The sequence below is a fragment of the Mycteria americana genome, chromosome 3, assembly GCF_035582795.1.
Source record: "Mycteria americana isolate JAX WOST 10 ecotype Jacksonville Zoo and Gardens chromosome 3, USCA_MyAme_1.0, whole genome shotgun sequence".
Lineage (NCBI taxonomy): Eukaryota > Metazoa > Chordata > Aves > Ciconiiformes > Ciconiidae > Mycteria > Mycteria americana.
Window position 1 is genome coordinate 54025893 of NC_134367.1, and position 22848 is coordinate 54048740.

Sequence of the window (22848 nt, forward strand, 5' to 3'; positions counted from 1 at the left end):
ATTGCAGGAGCAATAACTTTTGGTGTGTCTACATATTACAGATATTGTCTTTAAAACTATTGTAAATTATGCTATTCAAGGGCATCTCTGGGCCATAGAAATCCAAATAATGGTTAAAGAGTTGTTTTTACTTCCAGATAACAACTGTATGCTAAAATATGTAATCATGTGGTAGAATCATCTGGTTAATCATTATTTGCTGATGACTGCTTCTCTGAGATGCAGGAGGAGCTAGACAGCAGGAAGAGACTCTCCTACGCCTGCCTGCACACTCCATGGTCAAGGCTGTTCTCATGCCTAAGTGACTCACAGCCTGAACATAGCTCAGATCCTTGTTTTTGTACTCCATGCGCTAGAGGACGTCCTTAAAATGACATCTGCCTGCCTTTTAGTCACCAGACTGAAAGATCAGATGCCCTTTTACAGGATGAACCTGAAGTCATGTGCAAACTTGGGCAAATACTGTCCCACCATATCCTACCCTTTCTCAGCAGCACCCACAAGGAAATAGAGGAACTCCACTGTTCACAAAGCGAGGCAGACTGCGGATCTCTTATGTGAAGGCACAGGATGAACAGTCCTTCCCTGGCATCTCCCATAGATGGTCAAGTCTTGTGGTGTCCTTCCCCAGGTAGGTGTGTCTTGGGGAGGAATGGATGACAAGCTAGTCCATATACTGTGAGGGGATTCGTAGAACTTACATAAATTCAATTTAGTGAAGATTAGTTACATTCTTCAAAGGGGAAGAGGGTGATGATTTCTATTCCAGATATATTTTGCTTTTTCTCATTGAGAACTTGCCTGCTCTGGAGGCTATTTTATCAGATTGCTATAAATCCCTGTGTATTAGGGTTAATAATTACAGTACTAATATATTTTTAACTATAAAATTGCAAATGCAGCCATAATGCAATTGCACGGAATCTACTTAGCATGCCTACTGCAAAAAGGGACCTATGAAATTTTCATGAATGTTTTATATTGCAGATAGGGGGAATCATTCAGTGCTTAATGCTGCTTAATAATAACATTGCAAACAGTTTTCTAAGGAGGCAAGCTGTGCTGCCAAATGTATATGAAGTGTCACTCATCCCACCAAAAATAAGCCTTCTGATGTTTACAAGTTTATATTGCATATAACATGCACATGCACACAAGTACACACATACACTGACACACTCCCTCATCTCTCTCTACGTGTGCTTACAGACCCTCACATGGAGTAAGCAGCAAAGCACGATGCTCATCTTTTAAGTGGGTAATAACTTCAGCCTCACTGAGTTACCATTTTCCCTGCACAACTGTGTGTACCTATCTGAGTAGATGATAAAAATAAGATGGACAGTGAGAGATAGAGCATTCTGACATTTTAATCACTGTTATTGCTTTAGTCACATTTCAGCATTATGCTGAGGAGGAGAAACTGGAAAGAATGGGAGGTAATAGGCCAAGAAGAAATGCTTCTGTCATGACATGTGCCACTCCTTATCAGCATGTTCTCGTCTAAGCAGATCTCATATATCTCTTTCAACACTTTCTATATTGTCCTTCATAGAAATATGCTAGAAATGAGGGAATAATTTTACAGGAAAAATGTACATAACCTTAGATTGTGCTTTTGTTGTTGCTCATTCTTCAAAGTGTTGGCTGTGCTTGTTAATGGTTGTGTATATCACATGAGATTGCTCCTGCTTCCTGTCTGGAAGAATGTAACTTTCCAATCAGGAAGGGGATAAGAGGAAACCACTGAGACTTCAGCTTTATAGAGGATTAGTCAGGAGATGATTAGTCAGTAGGTGACCAAAACCTGAGCAATCTAAGAGCATTTTTTAAACTTTCTTTTTTCTTTTCTTTTTTTTTCCAGAAGGGATTTATTAACTCCAAGACATCACTCGTATCTATTCAGACTGTTATGACACTTAGCGGCTCAAATGGGAAATTTCACCAAGTTCTCTCATTAGATAAGTATTTGAAGACCAGCTGTAAAAAGGACTCAATTAGATCCCTATCTAATTCAGTGTGCCAAGGCTCTGGCCAGAAATGATTTTGCCAAGCCTTATCTTAAAAGCAGACAGTCACATTCCTGACCTATGACAGAAGGAGCAGTCTCTCCCTAATCACTGCTTTGCTATTTGAGCATTTTGATTTAAGCAAATGGAGAAGAGGCAAAAACAGCCAGTTCGTTTATTTTGCCAGAAGATCTTACATAATTGTTCGCACCCATCTTTTTTCCGATGACCAGATGAGATAACATTTAAGGCGTCCACATGAGAGCTCATGGAGTCTCTATTGGTCCCTAATGCACAACAGAGCCACAGTCTTCAGGGGGATGCTCTCCGACCTGCTTGGAAGCGGCTGCAGAACTCAGTCATTCCTCTGCTTTTCAAACTGGTGAAATCTATTGCTCTGTACAAGAGCAGAGCGCAGTCTCTTTTTTCATAATGAACTTCCCAGGAAGTGTTTGTTTTTCAGGATTCTTGTTCTTCAAGACTTACTTTTGTGGTTATCTTTATTGTTTTTCCAGCCAAAAGCTCTTATGATTTGGGATTAGCCAGCACTGTTTTATAAGATTTTTTTTTACACTGGAAGACAAAATTATTTTGAAATAGACAGCGAGGTGTGTGAGCTTCCTGAAGGAATTTATATTTTATGACTCTAAGCTACCTACAATGATATTAATTCAATGAGTTTCATCGATCATATTGGTCATTTATTTCCTTTTTAATTTCGGCTAAATTCATCCCAGTGCAGTGTATCTGTGCAAGGTTCAGGAATTGCTTAATATCCTTTACACCTTTAAAACTAAATACTGTTTTTGTTGAGCCTTCTACTAATGGATATATTTACATCATATTATGACTTCACTGCTGTGAAGAGGCATTATATTCCCATTGCCAACAGTTACCTCACCTTATCTTTACCCATGCACTGTTATGAAGCAATAGTAATATGCTATTCAAGACAATAATGTGACATATGTCATCAATGCATCCAGAAAATACAAGTTTATCTTATTAAACAAGTATGAGTTCCAACATTTTTGAACTGCAGTAATGATGTCCTGCCTCTCCTGTAGAAAAAGCTATATAAGTTGATATTCATCAGGGTGGAATAATTTAGAATATCTATTGCTGGAGAAGCTTTGAGAATAACGTTTCATTGGTCAGAATAGTGTGCAACTACAACTCAACCATCTTTGAACATGTGTGGCAGCAATGTTCATGCACCTAGTTCATCTCAGTCAAAATATTAGTTGAAAGTGTGCTTTTCCAAATACATATTTTGGGGCCGTATAATGAAATGAGATAAAGCACAGCAGGACTCCCTTTCCTGTTAGCATATATATTCTACACCAAGAATTAGGATCCCTGACGGGTTGCAAAATACTTGGATTTGGAGTCACTATTGAACATGAAAAACTCCAAAGAATTTAATAGGCATTATACTAATAGCAGTCTTGGGTTTATTAAATTTACCCCCCGTTATCTTCCCTCCAGCAATCCACACAAAACTGGCTCTTTCACAGTACTGTAGCTGCTCTCTGCCTCCTTCCCAGCTAATGAGACTTTATACTGCTTTGCAGCCTCTGGAAATGTGTGTCTGTCCCATGCATGGAGACTTGCGCCATCGTATGTCTCAGCTATGTATGATTTGCCAAGCAGAACGGGCCTTCTGCTGTGGGGTATAACCTGAACCTGGGAGAAGGAAGGGAGAAGAGCTCAGCTCAGCTTGTTCCTGTTTTTGTTGCATGCGCTCCTGGCCATCACTATAAAATATCCTATATTCTAAGGAAACCATAGAAGGAGGAGGATGTCAGGCATATGAGAAAAACAAACTTAAGGGGGGGGGGGGTGTTTATACTTTTACTTGGTTTACAGTCATATCCCTAGATAAAAACTCAGAAAATATGTTCAATGTTGTTTTCAAAACTCTGGAAGTAAAATCTCATCTGATTCTTCATGATGAACTGTTTAAAATGCCTTGTGAAATATAGTAAGGCGTAAATACTGTACCAGATGCAGACAAATGGAATTGTTCCCACTGAACTATGCATTGATTATCAAATGATAAATCCATGGCTGTTTATCTGCAGGAAGAAAACATTGGACCTCTATTCATTATCTGCAGAATTTTTCAGCAGTCTTCAGTGAAATACAAAAGACCACTGTAGTCCTACAAAGGCCTTATGTCTAGCTATCATTGAATTTAAATAATGTCCCCTTGTTAAAAATTAGCTAACATTATCCCATATTTCATGATCATCTCTACACATCTGAAAAGTCTTTGGTAATGGGAACCTGTAATGGAGAGCTAAAGTGTTGTGCTCATTTGATTTTTGTCCTGCCTGCTACCACGTGGTCTCGCTTAGCCAATAATAAAGTAATTGATTTTATATTACCTTTCAGTGGCTTAAGAAGCTGTAATTAATCTCCTTACAGTTTTGTTAAATGCAAATCCCATAAAGCTGTCTAATATGCTTATGAGACCAAAACACCAGGCCAGTGGCTTAGGATCTGAACCATGCTGCTAAGCATACCCTTTGGTTTAGCTTTTACTGAGCTTACAGAGGGGAGTGGTGAGACGGTGAAAACTGAATTCTATGGTCTTACAATTGTGTCTTCCACAAATGCTACCAAACGTAAATACAACAGGGAAACATTTTAATTTTGGCGGGTGCTCAAGACTTTGTGTTTGATATAGGATGGTCAGTTGAAGATAATGAGCATTTCTTCAGGCCTAGTTTCATCTTGGCAGCAGAGTCAAAGGATTTTACACTGAAAAATACACTCAAAAATAGGGGCTTCTAGTTACTACTGATGCTGAAAGCTCTGCAGACATCTCTGAATATATAGAGACCAATTCACTCAAATTTGGAGGTGAAAAGAAAGAAGACATTAATACAAATGCAGCCTCTCTCTTACTTGATAACTTTCAAGACAGGTAAAGAAAATTTCCGTGCTAACCTAATCTGATGACCTAATGTACCACCTTACCAAAGGAAAAAGAAATCCTTAGCCAGAGGAACATAAGACATGCTATGTAGTTATTAGCTACTGAAACATTTGCTTTTTTATCATAGCGATTGCATACAGAATGTAAAATTAACATGTATACATTTTTATATTCTAAGCTTTCTAGTGGAGGACCTTTAAATAGCATTGGTAACAAAATAAAGGGAAAGATCTGACAGGAACACAGAGCAGCCTCAACATTGAATATAGATTTGGCTCCTTCAAGTGTGGATTAAAGTGAGCTTGAAATGAAATAAACAGAACAGCTTCAGAAGTTTAGAGCGGAAGGGAAGTCATCCATCACAGTGGAGGAATGTTTGATCTGATGTACAGTAGTTTAGCTCACAAACTTCATTGCTAAAAACATTTATCTCTGTGCTCACTGCAAATTCTAATAATAGAAGGCATGTCCTGAAGAAATTCAATATGCCCAGTAATTGTGAGCATCAGTCTTATGGAATGTGTAAAAAATAGACACAGTGGACATTTAGATACATTCTCTTTCTGTCTGTGCTTGACGAGACTGAAAAAAAAGTCCCATAACAACACATACATAAAATGCCTCAGCTATTTAACAAGCATTTATATAATTTGCCATTCTTAAAGAAGATGTTTAAGTGTTCGTTTCCTAAGTGTATGTTGGTTGGTAACTGAATGTTCATGGGAACTTTTCTGTCTTTCCTTCACCTTGTTCTAGACACTCCAATCTTATTAATCAATTAAGATTCTTGTTATGCTTGTTGCATATTGTGATTTCCACAGTATTCAGATGTATTGAGAAATATAGTCTGCCCCAAAGGGCTTGTATTCCAAAAATATTAAGCAAGCAGCAGTTCAGAAATAACCTGAGATGACTGGTTATGTTCAGCCTTCTGATCTAAATTATTTTTGAATGCATAGTTAAAAGTGTCATCTACAAATAGTCCTCAAGAACAGATCTGATCATTTTATCAACTTGTCTTTTTCCTCTTCCTTTTCAGTCATTTTAATGTATAATGTGTGAACAGTGTATTCTCCTTTCAGGCAACAAAAAAGAAGTTCTTTCGACACTCTCAAGGTAAGAATAGAGTAGAATGAAAAAAGCCATCTTCTCCTTGGAGAACATAGTTATAATTTCTGTGATACTTCAAGGTTAATTCCTGCTACTTAAAGGAGATTACACTTTGACAATGCTGCATCTTGACCTCTAACGCACCTGTAAAGTCTGATGGCTTACAGAGAACACAGAACTTTAATAAATATGAAGTTAATTATAGTGTCAGCGTACGCTCAAATCTGGGGTATGCATCCTTCTTCTCCAGAATATATACATCAGATGCAGAAGCATGGAAATAAGTAATTTTTTTGTACAGTACAAACCTATTGAGAGATAAAGATGTAGAGGAATAGACACCTAGAAATTCCTGTACTACTGGATAACTAAAGGGTACACTGACGAAGAAGGAAGGTCTCTCATAAAATTAAGTTGAAATAAGTTGTTGTAACACCTTTTAATAGTATTTCTTCATATTCGGATTAGAGAAAAACCCGAGGCTCATCTTGAATAACTTGTCATTTTAATTTTAATTGTTGCATAACAAAAGTTTATAGAAATTTTTCAGATTTCCCCAAATTTAATTCAGGTGTTTTGTGGTAGTTTGTTTAATTGTGGCTATAGACTTGATGTTTTCAGACTTCAAAACATTGACTGGAGGATCATTTTTATTCTAGACTAAAATTTGCCTCAGTAAAACACACAGCCTTTCACTTTATTGAATCGTTCTTGTTTTGATGTCTCCAGACTTCATGGAAGTGGAAAAGGTAAGCTTTGACCCCTTCTGTTTTCATGAATCACTGTATTAACTCTCCTCATTCAACAGGTGGCCCTCAAAATCCCTGGGGCAACAGCCATAAATGTAGAGATGTGATTTTTTAATGTGTATGCATTGTATATGATAACCATATTATTTAACTAGATACCAAAAGGATCTTAATAGAATAAAAACCTAAATAGAGAAGATAGACCATGTTTATTAATAATACACATGGTGAATCAGGGACTATATCAACCATCTTGTTTAAAAGATATTTGGAAATCTGAAGTCCTTGTAGATGCTTCTTTTTCCAGATACTTTTCCCTTTTTATCAGTCCTGTTTACATATCTTGTGTACTCAGTAACTAGCTTGTTTAGTGCTTGTCTCTACCTTTGTTAGGAGGCTTTTCCAAATACTTTACCCTGTTAAGTAGGCTTTCAGAATACTTAGAGTACAATTTCCTAGTCTATATTTTTAGTAACACGGGCATATGTCTTCTTATTGAAAAGAACAATCTATTTTATTCTCTTGGAGAATGTGATTAGTTTCAAAGGTAGATGCCAAAACCAGATTTTTTTTAACCTTTTATGAAATACTTTCTAGCTGGAGAACCACTTCTTTTCAGCACAAATCTTCCAACCAGCTGTCACGAGTGCACACAAGAACATTACCACCTTAAAGCTTGTCAGTTCAATTTTGCACTCATCTTCTTTACTTTCTATCTTATGAAAGTCTTATTACCCTTCCCACCCTTGTAGGTCAGGTCCTAGATCAACACATCAAAAAAGAAGTATTACAGCTTCCAGAAGGTAAAATATCCAAAGGGTTTTAATTTAAAATTCCTTCTAGAGATGGCATAAGATCTTCACACCATAGAAAGCTATTGTATAGGCAGTTTTAATGCAGTCATGAGTTAACATATGGTAGTGTTGATCAACTGAAAGAACATTTATGCCCAACAAGGAAAGGGATGAAAGCAGTGATGGCTACAGTGGCTCACATATCTATAAGCTCTCATTGGTATATAGTCAGATGCCTCTAACAAACTTTCTGGAAAACCTCAAGGTTAACTATGAATATCACTGGTGGTTTGTTCCTTGGTGTTGCTTAGGAGGGAAAAGTGGGTTTTATTAGTGCTATTATACTAGCACTAATGGAGGTGTCGCTGTTGGAGAGTTTGTACTGAAGTTTATGACAAATTTAATCTGGAAATTTTGATACGTGCCTACTACTGTAACAAAAATTATACCTAGTTCATCAAGTTGGCAATACTGTATAAAAGGTCTTTCATGAAGGCTCACACTGATAAAACAATACTTCAAAGGATCAATCTGCTTTCAGTGACAAAAAGCATCCTCAAGCTGTCCTAGTTACAGAGTCAGGTGCTATGTCAATAAGAAGCACACAAATGGAAAATTAACATCACAAATTAAGCTAGTTATTGGAGTATTCACAAGCAGTATAGCAGTATAACCTTTGTCAAATCTGATCTTGTTGTCAATGCATCCTTCACAACTCATACAGGAAATAGTGAAATCCTGTCAAAGGATGGTAGCAGTATCTCACATAGTGACTGTCTGGAAGCCTTGCCTGAAGAGTTTAATCTTAAAAACCATTGTGTCTTAATAATAAAGGAAGCTTGAACATTAGTAATTTCAACAGCTGCAGTACTAACAGTTGCTAAAAGCAAATAATGAAGTAGCGTAACTAGCTGAAATGCAGGCAGGTGTCTCACATATAAGCTTATTCCATAACCTACATCTTTCAATAGCAGAAAATGGAAATTAGAATACTGACGCATTTTACGTGGGGCTTAACAGCAATAACACTGCTGGACTGCACCAAAAAAAAAATCCTACTTTAGTCATCGTCTCTTGTCTCAGTTTGTGTTGGTCCGTCGCTATAAATATAAAAGCAGCTCTAACGCCACACATAGTAATTTTTCCTAGCCACTTAAATTTTAAAAAGGTGAGCTGCAAAGATCATATTAAGTAATTTAACACCATAATAGGAAATACAAAATCACTGCTAGAAATGTATGATCTTCTTGTCACACTGCTTTCAGTGTGCATCTCAAGAAACTTCAGTACGAATTACGTGCCTGGAGCCAGAAATAACTCATCAAGATGAAAAATATAAACAGGTGACTCAGGTGTATCCTCTTGCTGAAGATCCCAGCTGATTGTCTTACCAGTTGGTGAAGGATTGGCTTCTCTATTAATTAAGGAAAGATGGAAATTGTGGCAGAGGTTCTTAAGAAATATAGATATGACTGACGGAAAAGACAGCATAAGCATAAAGAAGCTTCCTAGTGATCCGAGAGAGAGAGAATAATCCTTCATTGCCACTGCAGATGAGTTTATGTATCAGTCCCATGAAAGTTATAGAACATCAAACAAGCAATAAGTGACAGCAAAAGCAGCAGCTTCGTCATTGCAGAGAGCCATGTACAATGGATGAACAAACTCTGCAAACCAATCCCCTTAAGAATGGCAAAGTAAAAATTGGTCTTGACAACACCTGAGCTGAACTGAAAAATCATTGGACTGATCCTTTAATATATGTTCAACTACTTAGAAAATCCCTGAGCACTCCTGCAACCAAATAAATATATATTGGAGTGGATGAATTTCAGGCCTATGCCTTATTCAGTCATCTGCATGACTTAAACAAATGCCTCCTCTTACACTGCCGATCACCGTTTGTTGAAGAGCTCGTTTGTCAAAGAACCTGAGCTGCACTCAGGAAAGTAATTTACTGGTCAAATTTGAATATCACTCAGCGTATTGATAATGGCCTTGACAAAGATACAGTCTCATGTGCATGTTCGAATACTAGATCAGTGAAGGCTTCCTATCAAAAGATAAAGCTCTAATGGTGGTGAAAATGAATAACGTGCCAACAGTAGAGCAAATTTATGTCAATATTGTTCAACATCCGCAAGGATAATCAGCCCATCCATTCCAGCTCACATCTTAATATACAGCTTAGGTAAAAACAAAGGATTTCTACCAGTTAAAGCCACATTAAGGTCTCCATGTTCCAGGCTGTCGATTACTGTATCATAAACCAAACATAATGCGACCTGGCTAAAGCATGATTTCACCTCTGTAGTGAAGAGGCCAATAAGAAAATAATAAACATGGGTTCAGTAAAAGTACCATTTTTTAAACATACTATCTTCTCTCTTCCACTTCCATGCTGGTATCTTACAGTTCACAGGATATAAATCCTCTCTCCCATTCTCTTTCTGATAGCAAGATAAACAGTTTAATGTCCCTCTCCATTTGAAACAGTCTTCTGCTTTACAAAGTGTCAGCTACCTGATCTCACAGTCTAACCAATTAACATATATCATTAAGCTGAGAGCAATTTTTTCAGCCTGTATTTAGCTTTGAAGTATGCCGACTCTATTAACAGAAAGTTTTTGATTGCTTGAAACCTCACGTATTTTTTCCAGCTCTACTAGTTACCCAAACGAACTTTTTTTCTCCCTTTCTACAAACTCTGACTTATATCATGTAGACATATCATCTCATTTGGAGCTAGCTCAGAGTAGCTCTTAATATAACTCTGCCTAGCACAGTGAGGTCACCCTGCGTGAGTGGTGACAGCTGGATCCAAATATTTGAAGGTTCTCATTGCTTTCCAAATTAGCCCAAAAGACAGAAAGATTTCATATACATTTTGATATACAGCAGATAACATTTCAGAAGAGCTCCCTCCACAGATAGCATGGCTGTCAGGACCTGACTGCTAGAATAGGCACTTCAGTACCTCTTACTGTAATTTCCAAAGAGAAATACAGCCACGACAGGAACGAAGGCCTACTAAATAGAGCTGATAGGATCAGGAAGGGGTCTGGTTATGCTCGTTTGTACAGAAACTAGAGATAACAGCTCCTTAAAATTAGTGTCTGCACAAAGAAGTGTTTAATGTTTTTACTAAGGCTATCAGAGAGCCTTGCTTAGAAGAGAAACCTGAGAGCCCTTGTAGCAAAAGCTTAATTAAGAAAGCTAGCAGGGGAAAGAAATTAATTTCCATTAGGAACTTTCTGTCCTTTGACAAGATAAACAGAGACTGTGGAATCAAAAAAGGAAAAAAGGAAAAGGTTTGCAAAGAATGGGAGGTTTAGAGACTTTTGAGAGGGCTAACAAAGTCAGTATGGGGTCTGGCTTCCTATACTGCCTTTCCTCCTCCCATGGTGATAAAAATAATATTATATCTTAGCATGTGTAATCTGTAGCATTCATATTGATATGCCCCTAATGTGTGGGCACTTATCTGAAGAGATCGTTTATCTTGACCTTCTCAAGCTGACTGTTAGCAGTAGTGCCAGCTACAGCTAGTGTCAACTACAGCTTGTGTCAGCCCTAAAGAGCTGCAGGCTGTTTGAAGAGCTACCCTGCTGTAGTAGGCTTCTGATAAATCCCTCCAGTAAAAGTCTCTGAAAAAAATACCATATTACTGATGATGTTACCAGTATTGTCTGAACAAGTTTTTTTGTGTTCTAGACTTGCAGATTTTTTTCTGGCGTTCCTCAGATTCCAATTTCTTATTCAATGACAAGATATTTTTGAAAACATTTAAAATTGTTTCCCTGAGAAAAAAAAAGAAAAAAACCTGTCAGCATAGAAATATCTGATTTAATTTATTTTCATTTGACTTATTCTCAGTCTCTGAGCATTTGCTGAAGAGAAAGAGATCATGACAGGACTGACAGACATCAATTTTTTACATTTATGTAATGTACAGAACCAGAAGAGCACTAGGTGTCTTTGAACAGAGACTGTTACTAGGATTACTGTATGTAAACATCTTAAAAGAAGCCCCTACCTATAGGACTTAAAATCCACTGTACAAACAGATCTAGAAAGTATAAGAACAACAATTAGACCTAGTAGTACATTAGCTCGCTCTCTAGATCAGGTAGAAATGTCTACTTAGAGCACCACTCAAAAACAATTTCCACCGATGCCACTTGTCAAATTTGGCTGTCAGAATATTTGAGAAAGCAAATAAAATATTCCAACAATTATTGTATATTAAAGCCTCATGATTTTTATGAGGTTTTGATGTTCTGATTCAGAGATTTTTGAAAGCATTGCATTGGTAGAGCTGTAACTTTCCTTTTCACGTCTATGAGGATGGTTCTTGTGGTCCAGCTGGCGAAACAGATCGTGATAGTCTTCATCAGAAAGGAAGTGTCTTTTCCTCAAATTACAGAGTCCTGTAAAACCACACAGTAAATTGTTAAGCTTGGCCCTAATATTGAAATCCTAATGCCATTTACAACCACAAGAAGAAAAAGAACCCTTCTTTATTAAGAAATCAACTCCTAATCAGGTGTGATGCCTCATTGCCTGACATAAAACATGCTTTCGCAAACTCAAACTCATTAGTTTAATGACAGAAAGACCTGTACAATTACATCAAACCTGCAGGCAAGGTCTGGAATGAGGGATACAGTTATAGCACTTTCAGTGAAGGTTATAAATAGCACAAACTTTCCCCACAGTCTAATGTTTAGACCTCAGCCTACTTCATGCAAGAAAATGATTTTAAAAGGGGTTGAAGAGTTTTATAGAAATGTTCTACTATTTATTGGAATGCTTTACAGTAAGACATGTTAACAGCATGACGGAAAGAAACAGGATGAGGTTTTATGGCCTATGTTATAGCAGATGTCAGACAAGATAATTTCAATGATTTTTCTGGCCTTAAAAACTTATGAACCTGTAGGTCACTTTTACATCTGTTCAGCACTTTAATTGGCTACATTATGGAAGAGTGACCCTAATTTGTAGTCAATCTTAATTTTGGGGGAAAAGCAGACATATATCATCATTTTCTTAACCTTGGTCATACAAGCTGAAAAGATCTCCTTTTATCTTCTATTTTAGTCTGCTTTATGGCAAATTTACTGATACATATAAGATTGTATAGAACTTTTTTTTCAGAATTAGTGTTTTAGAAATTCAATGAATATTGTATTAATACATATTAATTACTGTAATGACAAATTCTATGTATTACCAACCAATGTGCAAAAGTGAATGTGACAGATTATCTTTTGATCTTAAGAGATTCAGAAATATACATTTCAGTGATTTGAGCATACATTCCAGCATTTGAAAACCTCCTCTAGTGTGTTTTTCTTGTCCTTACATTTAATTTTGAGATTAAGATTCCAAACCCTAAAAATTAAGCTTATTGAAAGAAAAGCATCAGAGTCCACACTTAGGCTGAAACAAAATATTAACTTTCAATGGTTATTCAAAACATCCTAAGATATGAATTTTGCATTGCAGGTTCTTCTGTAACCAGATAGTGTTTGTTGTTTAAAGAAGCCATTACCATTGTTAAAAAGTGGTTTTATAATTAAAGCATCATGGACATGTGTCCTTGAGGTAATCTCAACACAGTTCCTTACATATGGTTCCTACTATCTATCTACAACTACCTGGTATCCACTAAAGTGAGCAAGTGTTTTAAAGTATGACTTATTTTTATGATATTGCACGTATGTTACAATGATATAACATATATATTCCCAAATGATATTTTCACCTAATTCAATGTGAAGGTAATCCACATTGGGAACTGAAGTTGAAGTAAAGAAACTGGTCATCTCTAATTATTGGCGCAAGATATGAATCAGCTCCATGTTATCTTCATTTGAATTCTAACATAGAAGAGCATAGCTTGGGTTTGAACATGAACACAGAGATGTGCACAAGACCCACATTTTCATCTGTTGCCTACTCAGGACTCAGACAGTTCCAACTTTCAAAAATTACATCTCACTATTTTGATAAAGAAACATTTACAGAGTGATAAAACTGCAGCTACCATTCATGGCACGCCCTGATTCCACCTCCAGCACTTCCCATTACCTTTGAGGCAATAAGCTTTGGGCAAACATTTGTTTATTTGCTAGATGTCGTGTACCTCCCATATAGTTTGCTGTGGGACTCTTGTCTTAATTGACTCTCCATTGACTCCTTGTTTAACTTGTTTTTGTTGCTGTAGGCCTTGTTTCCACCCACTTTCTGACTTCACCATGTTGTATGATAACTTCCTGGTCCCTACTAGAGCTGCAAGGGACCAAACGAGCTACTCAACCCAGTGTCTGCTTTCTTTTATACCTCTTCATTCTACTCTCTTACAACAGACCATATAAAGTCATCCCAGTACAAATCTTGGCCCTGTCTGTTCAGATGGAGCGCTTGCCACCTGATACTCTATAAATGTCTCTGATTTCAGTCCCAAAAAATGCTGAGTGTCTCATGCCAGCTCTTCACGATCTCTTTTACACTGCAGTTTGGACCATTGCCTTTTGTGATCGGTTTGTAAGGGAATTTGATTATTAGACCAAGACCGGTGTATTTGTGCAGTGTTCTCAGCTCATTGGTTCCTTTGATGCTGACATTTCAGATTGGCACTATCTGGCTGTGCCTGTTTCCTGCTCATTGTTATTCTGCTGGAGTGGGCTGTTTGGAGTGCACCCAAGAACCGTGATAAGGTATCTGGAGATCTGCTTTGCAAGGTAACACACAGCTGACATGCTCTGCTGAGACAATTAGCTATTGTACACTGCAGCAAATGATTAAACGTCAAGGTGTCTTACCTTGGGTACCCACAGAGCAACAGGGTGACAGACTGGGTGAAAGCCACAATTAAAAGATAGACAGCAAAAGCAAATGGGAAGGCAAAGAAGTATTGCCTTCTAGGAACTAGATAGTACCTGCTCAAGATACCCTTTCCATGAGGCAAAAATCTCTTGTTGCCCTTTAGAGAAATAAGTATAGTGCATAGGAAAGTGCGACGGATCAAAGCGAAACCACTGCAGGTGTTGGTCCATGTGGGCCAACGGGAGCAGGAACCGAACTGCATGGGCTTGGGGTGAGCCTCCATCACCCATGGGCCTGAATGGATAGACTCGGAAAAGATGTACGCGGCTGTGGCTGAGTGCAGTCAGGGGAGAAGTAGTATGCATGGGGGAGGAGTGGAGAAAGGTGCCAAGAGGTCAGGAAGCTTCAGGGAAGCTGAGTGAGGCCATGCCTCCTCTTCCTTTCCTGGTCCTCACTCTTGAAACCCGCTCATGTCTTCCTCAGGAGTACAGGGTCCATGTGCCCATCTCAGTCCCTGTTCCCCACTCCCTCTTCCCTTTGGTGTGATAGCCCACCCTTAACAGCAATGTTTCACATCCAAGTATCCCTACTCTCTTCTCAGCTTCCCAAGAATTGGCAGATAACTGGAAGAGGTCCTGCTCCTAGTGAGGGGGAGACCATGAATCTCGGGCCCAGGCCAGGGAAGGCAGCCAGAAAAGACTTTCAGAGGAAGAGCTATTGTTGCCGGGAAATGCCTCCTTCCCCTCTTTCCAGTCCTCCCTCCTGTCTTTGGCAGCAGCAACAGGAACCCAATTGCAAAGATGAGGTGAGGATTTGCTGATCATCCTGGAAAGGCACATTTTTCTTTCCTCAGGCATACTCAGAGCAGGCAGTTTGCCATCCCTTGTTGGCTGCAACTTTTTTTGCATCCTGCCTCACTGTGGGATTTCATGAAGTTGTATATCTACCTTGTGTTATTCGCTGTAGCCTGTCCACATGTCACGTTATTTCATGTTTATTCCCTTTTGGGTTCATGCTTCATCAGTGCCCTTGAACTCCCAGGGATGTCTCTGTGCCTTGTTATTGGTGTTACTGGAATCCCAGTGCAGTTTCTGCGAAGTAAAAGGAAAGGAGGATGCCAGGAAACCTTTGCATTTCCTATAAACCAGCAGGAAAACGCATATGCATAGTAACAGTGGCAAGCCTGCAAAAATTACCTGTGCATAAGTTTTGAGGTACTGATGATAGATTCACACTTGGCCTTGAAGGTGAAAGATATAATGGGAGTGGAAAGGTAATATTTTGTCTACAGTAACTGTAATAAATTGTCAATGCTTCACAATGCCGTGATTACTTTTGGTGACCTCTGGAGAGGTCATGACCCCCTCGCTGAAGAGACCCTTGCCTAGAACATGACTTTACAGACTCAAGGAAGTGTTATTACTGGCTTTTCATTGCATAGGGATTTCCCTGTGAACTAGTTGTGACATTTCTGTCTTTGATTGATCATCTCTGATTGATCCTGACTCTTCTAATGATAACATGCTGATGGGATTTTGGTGACAGCAGGGCAAGGAGTCAATCCCTTCTTTACCCTTTCAGTCCCTTTCCTTCACTTCTCCATCCTGTCTGCTCAGAATTAGTGTGATTTAATTGAACTTGCTTTCATGACAGCATCAAATTAAAAAAAGTATTGTCACAAGGGTGGTTTGTTTTAAATCTGTGACCAAAGAATGAGAATGGTATGGATGAAGAGAACGAGTTTGACTGGATCTTCTCCAAGGGCCTGGACCCCCCACTATATTGAAGGAGGAGGAGATAGTCTGTGCTTATCAGGTTGAGAAGTGGACATTTCCCTGATGATGAAGGCTGGAAGCTGGTGACTTCTTGCAGCAGGGCACGATGGCTCCTGCACCACCTGCAGATAGGGAGTGATGAATGAGGTATTGGGAGCTCTCTCCAATGAATCATATGAGCCAGATGAGACTGAGCCACATGGTAGCACCAGGAAGAAGGGGCAAGTGACAGCAGTATCTTTGCTGCAGGGGAGAGAGGCCTCCAGCTGCTGACCTGACCTGCTGTTGGGGGACATTTGCTTCTTGCTGGGGGATGGGTTTGGGACATTGTGGGAAGACTGCCAAGGTTTGTCCAACCCTCAGACAACAGCAGACCCCTGCTGCTTTTTCATCTGTGCACCAATGATAGTACCAGAGTAGACCTGGAGCACACCAAGTGTGACTACCTGGCTCTGGAGGTGATGGTCAAGAGCATGGCAGTCCAGGTGGTGTCTCCTTAATCCTGATGGTGAAAGGGAAGAGCTTGAGAAGGAGTGGGCATATCCTGTGGGTCAACAACTGGTTGTGCAGCTGATGTCACAGCAGTTTTGGTTTCTATGACCATGGGATACTTGTTGAAAATTAAGGACTGCTAGGAAGAGAAAAGACCCACCCAATAAAGCAGTGGAAAAGCTTCTTTGCCAACAGGCTGGCCAAACTGATGAGGACAGCTTCAAACTAGGAACAATGCAAGGGGGACATGAAGAGCCCCTATGAAGTGAGAAAGTGGCAAGCATAGTGTGCAAGGTGATGTGGACGGAAAAGACCTCATAATCAAATCCAGCAAAGGGCCATGAAGGTGATTAAGGGACTGGAGCACCTGTCATATGAGAGGCTGAGAGAGCTGGGCTTGTTCAGCTTGGAGAAGAGAAAGCTCAGGAGGGTCTTCAATGTGTATAAATATTTGATGGGGGGGGTAGTAAAAAGGATGGAGCCAGACTTTTCCATGGCACCCAGTGACAGGACAAGAGGGAATGTCATATGTACTTAGAGATGGAACCATCAAGTTTGCTGGAGGTACAGAAATCAACACAAACTAACATGGTTAGAGTAACATTAAGAAAGCAAATTACAAAAATACTGTTGAATTCTTGCTATAGCATCTCACAAATATTACAGCTCAGGCTAGACTAAAAAACTAATATCGGTCAAACTCATTGCCTGAAGTAATCATCGTTTATATTATACAAAATGTAGTTCATTAAACAGATTTTAATTTGACCAAAATCGTCAGGTTCATCATTGCCTCCACAACTGAGCCCAGAGGCTAACTCAGAGGAGGTAAGAAATGATCACAAGGATGGCCCTAGAACAGAAACTACAGAAGTAAATACCCAGAGGCAGAACAGTGACATATTTAAGATTTGGTTGTGGATATGGAATTGAAAATTACTCTTGCTGCTCTAGTTGCTGACATCTACATCTGTACATGAACATGACATTTTCCCCATCTCCTGTATAATTCCACTCGTTTATTCCCATTTACTGTTTTAAGATGCTGCTTTCAGCTTTCTGCATTCAATGCCTCTCTTTTATTTTCTTAAAAAAAAAAGTACATTTCTGAATTACTTTTTTCATCTTCTCTGACCCAAATGTCAGACTGCCTTTGACCTCTGCATTTCTCACTGTCAGCTACTTTTCCCTGCATAGATCACAAAGTTGGTACTTCAAAACCCTCTTTTCTTGAAATGAATTTTAGGCTGACTTGTTTTTTGCTAAATTCTCCTTAAAAAAACACATTGAAATAATGTAGTAAGTATGAACAGAGCATAAATTTATTATATCAGATGGCTTTCATTCTTTATGTTGTACAAATGGGATGACATGCAGGTAAGGATTATTCACAGTTTTCCAGAGTTTAACATCTGTGTTATAAACCGTTTACCATTATAATCTCTTTTCACTTCCTAACCATTTTTCCAAAACTTTTACCCTTCTTACTTAAAGTTTCAGCATCTCTGTCTTTCTGAAAGGTGACTTATTTTTTAGAACTTTAAGCAATATCTCCTCAGCTGTTTTTAAGTTGCATCATATGGTTTACCATTCTTTTAGTTTAACACAGATCTTTAGAAACAACTATGCTTGTTTTCTATAGCAGTTATGGAGCAGAGAAATAAAGTTTTCACATGTAGGATCTGCATCTTCTACTGAAATGGTGGGAGATTCTGCTTCTGAGTGTGCTTGTTAGTTACCTTAACATACTCGTAGTAGAGCTTACTGGAATCCTATCACCTTCTTACTACTCACTGACAGTCAACAAGTCTGGACAAAGCAGGAACTCATAAGAAGACCCATTCTGCTCAAAATGTTTCTGAGATGTTTAACATCTAATTAAAAATATATACATCCTTGAAATATTCAGAATATATCCACTCTGCAATGAGTCCAGGGTGTGGGATACTACAAGTACTAAAATGCATTGGCCCTGGAACTCTAAATTTCTCTTACTGAGAGACAGTCACCTAGAAGCAAGGCAGACCTCTGCATGGTGCGGTTTATTACTGTAGATACACCAAGAGGCTGATGTGGTGACCGATGAATGATAACAGTTACTATTTCCATGTGATACCATAAATATGACAGCTAGTTCTGTGCTAGCTCAAGAGAACACAAAAAGAAAATTCTAAAAAACCTGAATAATAAAAAAAGAAAGTATAGCAACTGTTTTTAGAGGTTCTCCAACAAATTTTGCTGAAATGTTGTTACAAAAATTCAACCTCTAATGAAAGAAAGGGAAATTACATTTCTAATTTCTTCTATGAAAAAATATTATCTGGTCATGTTCCAGCACTTTTTTAAACCATTAGGAAATTTAGTCTGGTTTAATTTGCTCTTCTATGTGTTCAAAGAAAAAAGTGAAGGCTTCTGGAGAAAAAAAAAAAGGCCATAATTCACATCTGCAGTCTTGCACTGAGACTTGGCAATCTAGGCCCCAGCAAGAAGGGTCAAGATATTTTCATTTTTTTTACTTGACACTTTGGCTCTGTGTACAGGTATCTGCAGTCATAAGTTTTTAAGTTTTGTCTAGGCATCATATCGCCTGATGACACATAGTCCTATAGCTAAGATTCATAGGAACTGACCAGAATAATAAAGATACACTTTAAAGGTATTTTATCATCCATCTTCTTTAGACACATTTGGAAATCTTAGTTACAGGTAATGATTTTGAGCATAGCATCTTAAACCAAACTCAAGCATAAGTCAAGTTTGTGACAGTGATTTTCTAAAATAGTGTTCTCCTTTCTTACAAATAAATTAGTGTAACAACTGGGAAAAAAAACACAAAAAAGAAAACAAGAAAGAAGGAGGTCTCTTCAAGAGTGACATTCTTTTCTTGTTAAAAAACCCCCTCAGTTAATTTTTAAATTATTCTATAAAATAACAATTAATAATATTTAAAAGGGATTTATCAGACAGTGTAGCCAGTTTTTTTCCTTACCAAACATATTTTTAAATAAAAAGCTCTCAAGCAATGCTTTGAAATGCAGTTTATTTTTTCACTTTAATAACTGAGTTCTAAAATGCCTCCATTCACCTTTTCCTTTCTCCACCTTCTTTTCCAGCTGGGTCAACTGTTGCTGTGTGGCATGGTCTGCAGAGAACTGATGGCACATTTCTTCTGCCTGAAGCCTGTCAAAGCAGCAGTGAGAAGTTCAGCCATAACCTCACACCAGGCAGTCCTGCTAGCAGCAGGGGCACTGAAACTGCTGAGGAAATTAAATGCTCAGAAGCTGTGATTAGCATCTCAGGGGAACACATTTTCAAAAGTACTGAAAAGTACTGTTCAAAAGTGTCCTAATCACTTCTAAGCTTAAGTCTCGTCTAAGCAATTTTTGTGGGTTTTTAAAAAAAAAAAAAAAATTGTTTATATTTCTGTCTCAGTAAGATCTCCTATAAGGTCCTATAAGGTCCCACTCCAGCACACACACATGTATATTTCACTTCCTGAATATGCAGTTCAGCTGAATTCAGATTGATATTGACTCAGGTACATGTTAAGTTAGGCCTTAATGGTTGCAGGGTCCAGAGCTGCGTTTTGAACTTAGCAAAATAAGTATGAATGAAAGAGGGAAGAGAAGGGTGAAAGTTACAGGAGTATCACTGTTATTGCTTGAAGGCATTTAATCCAACACTAACATTTTTATCTTGCCAGAATTTCCAATATTTCATTCTTTGTTTACATCTTCGATCAAAGCTTAAATCAAAATATCAGGCTGCAGTATTTTTATCTACACTGATTTGTTTCGAAATGTTTCACTTATGTATTTCATAGTTGAAAATAAAAATTACAAAATGAAAAAATGCATTTCTCATACAAAAAACATTTCTCTGAGGTAGACCTCATTAAAGGTCAGAGTAGTAAATGGCTTCGTGTTGCAGTTTTTATAACAATCACATCATATTTGTTCATCCAACCAAAGGTGTGATATTTATGTATACAAGACAAAGAAATGAGATAGAAAATAGCTATGGACATGGTAGAATAGATAGAAATTATTTTCAAATTAGTCACTATTATTTTTCAGACAATGGAAAAGTTTAGAGAGAGGAAGGCTTTACAGTTATAAGGAAACTGATAAATCAGAGTGAAGACTCCCATTTCCTCTGGTGTGCTACTTTTCTACTCTTTTCTAGCCCTGCAATCCAAACTTTTATTGAGGACACATCTGAGCTCCTGACTCATGTCCAGATAAAGAGGGAAATGCCTATATAGTCAAAACAATTGAAAGAGTCTTCTTCAGGCTGAGAAGCATTACAGTTGCATACCTGTAGAACATACATTTAATTGAAAACACAGAACATGGCTGTTACAGTGAATCTTAATGGACAAGAATATTGGCAAGCTGCTCCTGGTGTTGGAGCTGGTGTAAAACAATTACCCGTGGGTCAGGCTGACTTCAAAGAGAAATCACCTCATTAAGATAATTGTTGGAAACACATCTCCCTAGGAGCTAGCAGTGTTTCAATCCTTCCAGTTGCTAACTCAACCAGTTTGTTTGCTCACACAGTTAATATTGTCTCTGCAAAGGAAAGAAATAGGATTTAAAAAAAAATCTTAAAAAGGTAGAAGCAAAACCTTATATAAAACCTGAAAATGTGAATACTTACAGATTTTACTCACCTGCAACAGCAGATTTAGGAGTAAGAGAAATGGTTTATTGTATATTTATTTTTGTTAAAGATATTGCACAAACAAAATTATCAAAACAATGAGAATAGTTAATTTGCTTTCCAGTTTCTCAATCATGTCATAATTCCATAAAAATAGTTTATTTCCAGCTTGTTAAGATTTTCATTTTACAACATTTCTGTGTTATAGTTTACGCTTTGACTTTGCTCGTTCTGAGCGTTACAGAGATCCATAAGCTAGGTTTCAAAGTACTTTTATCCAGCCACTTAAGCTGAGATGACTAATACCATCTAACCTGTAGTCTCCCATGGGCAGACCATGCTTCACTATCTCCTGTCACAGCAAGGGAACTCCAACGAGATACCTGCTTCCAATTGCTGTGTTTTATGACACGTCAGGAAAGCTCTATTTCTTAACAAGATATTCTTCGGATCCTTTCCTACAAATAAGTGGGTTAGATGCAAACCAGCTTCCAATCTTTAAGCCTTTTCAAAGCTGTAGTTAAAGAGCTGTCAGAGGAAGCAATCAATCACCCAAGCTGAAACTGAGAGGATACATCTTCACAGCTGAGAAATCATCCTACCTCCTCACTTAGAAAGAGTTGCAGACTAAGTATCCAAATGATTCCTACTTCAGCGTTTGCATATCCAAGGACAATTCCACCTCTAGGTTTCTTCTGTAAAGATAATAAGTACTATGTTGGCCTTCTGTGCTTGGCCATATCTCAAAGCAAATACCAATCTGTACACACTACTTGCATTAAGCCACCTATGAAGTTATTATTCCCTTTTTTAAATCATGATAGTAGTTTTCTCTCACACTTTTGTATTCTTTGAGAGGATAAACTATCTGAGCATATTAACTATCTGATGGGATCCCAGTACAAAGTATGCATGATAAGCATTAAAAATACATGTTACAAACAATTCCTTGAACTTAGATGTCTCTGTGAGAAGTTTCTTGATTTCTTCAACAATTAACTTAGGGAAATAACAAAAGCAGAGAGCTAATATCATAGAATTTGCTTGTCCTGTAGAATTTTACAACTGCTTTTTCTGCTTTTTCATTTCTTAACCTAGGGAATAGCAAATGAGAAGATATTAATATATCTCCAAATTTTTAGGACTTAGCTATACTCAACCTGGAGTCTGCACTAAAGATGTCTTCATCTTATTTCATGGAAGAAAAATAATTTTGTTATGTAAAATCTACTTGTTAGATAAAACATTAGCTAGGTGGAAAAAAAAAATTGACGGACCTTGTTCTTTGTTGCAGTTATACTGATTTCAATTTGTGATCAAAATAGTCAACATAAGCTAAAATGTAACTGTTACCAGAATTCCCAAAGGGAGCAATATCTTGTCTGCATGGAGGTCAATGTCAAATCTGACTTTAGCAGTGGCAATACTTCACCTAAATACTTCAATCCACAGGTTGGACATCTGGTTGTTTTCTTTTAA

At 38.0% G+C, this 22848-nt stretch overlaps 1 long non-coding RNA gene across 2 annotated transcripts; it reads left to right on the forward strand.

Moving 5' to 3' along the window:
• Positions 1-357: 357 nt before the first annotated feature.
• LOC142407695 (uncharacterized) lies at positions 358-20481 on the forward strand. 2 transcript variants are annotated; one of them, XR_012775012.1, is made up of 5 exons: positions 358-631; positions 1210-1258; positions 6036-6069; positions 6723-6812; positions 19821-20481. It is a non-coding gene; the product is annotated as an uncharacterized LOC142407695 (long non-coding RNA). The 2 variants fall into 2 exon arrangements; XR_012775013.1 differs by lacking the exon at positions 1210-1258 and adding an exon at positions 1865-2617.
• Positions 20482-22848: the final 2367 nt, after the last annotated feature.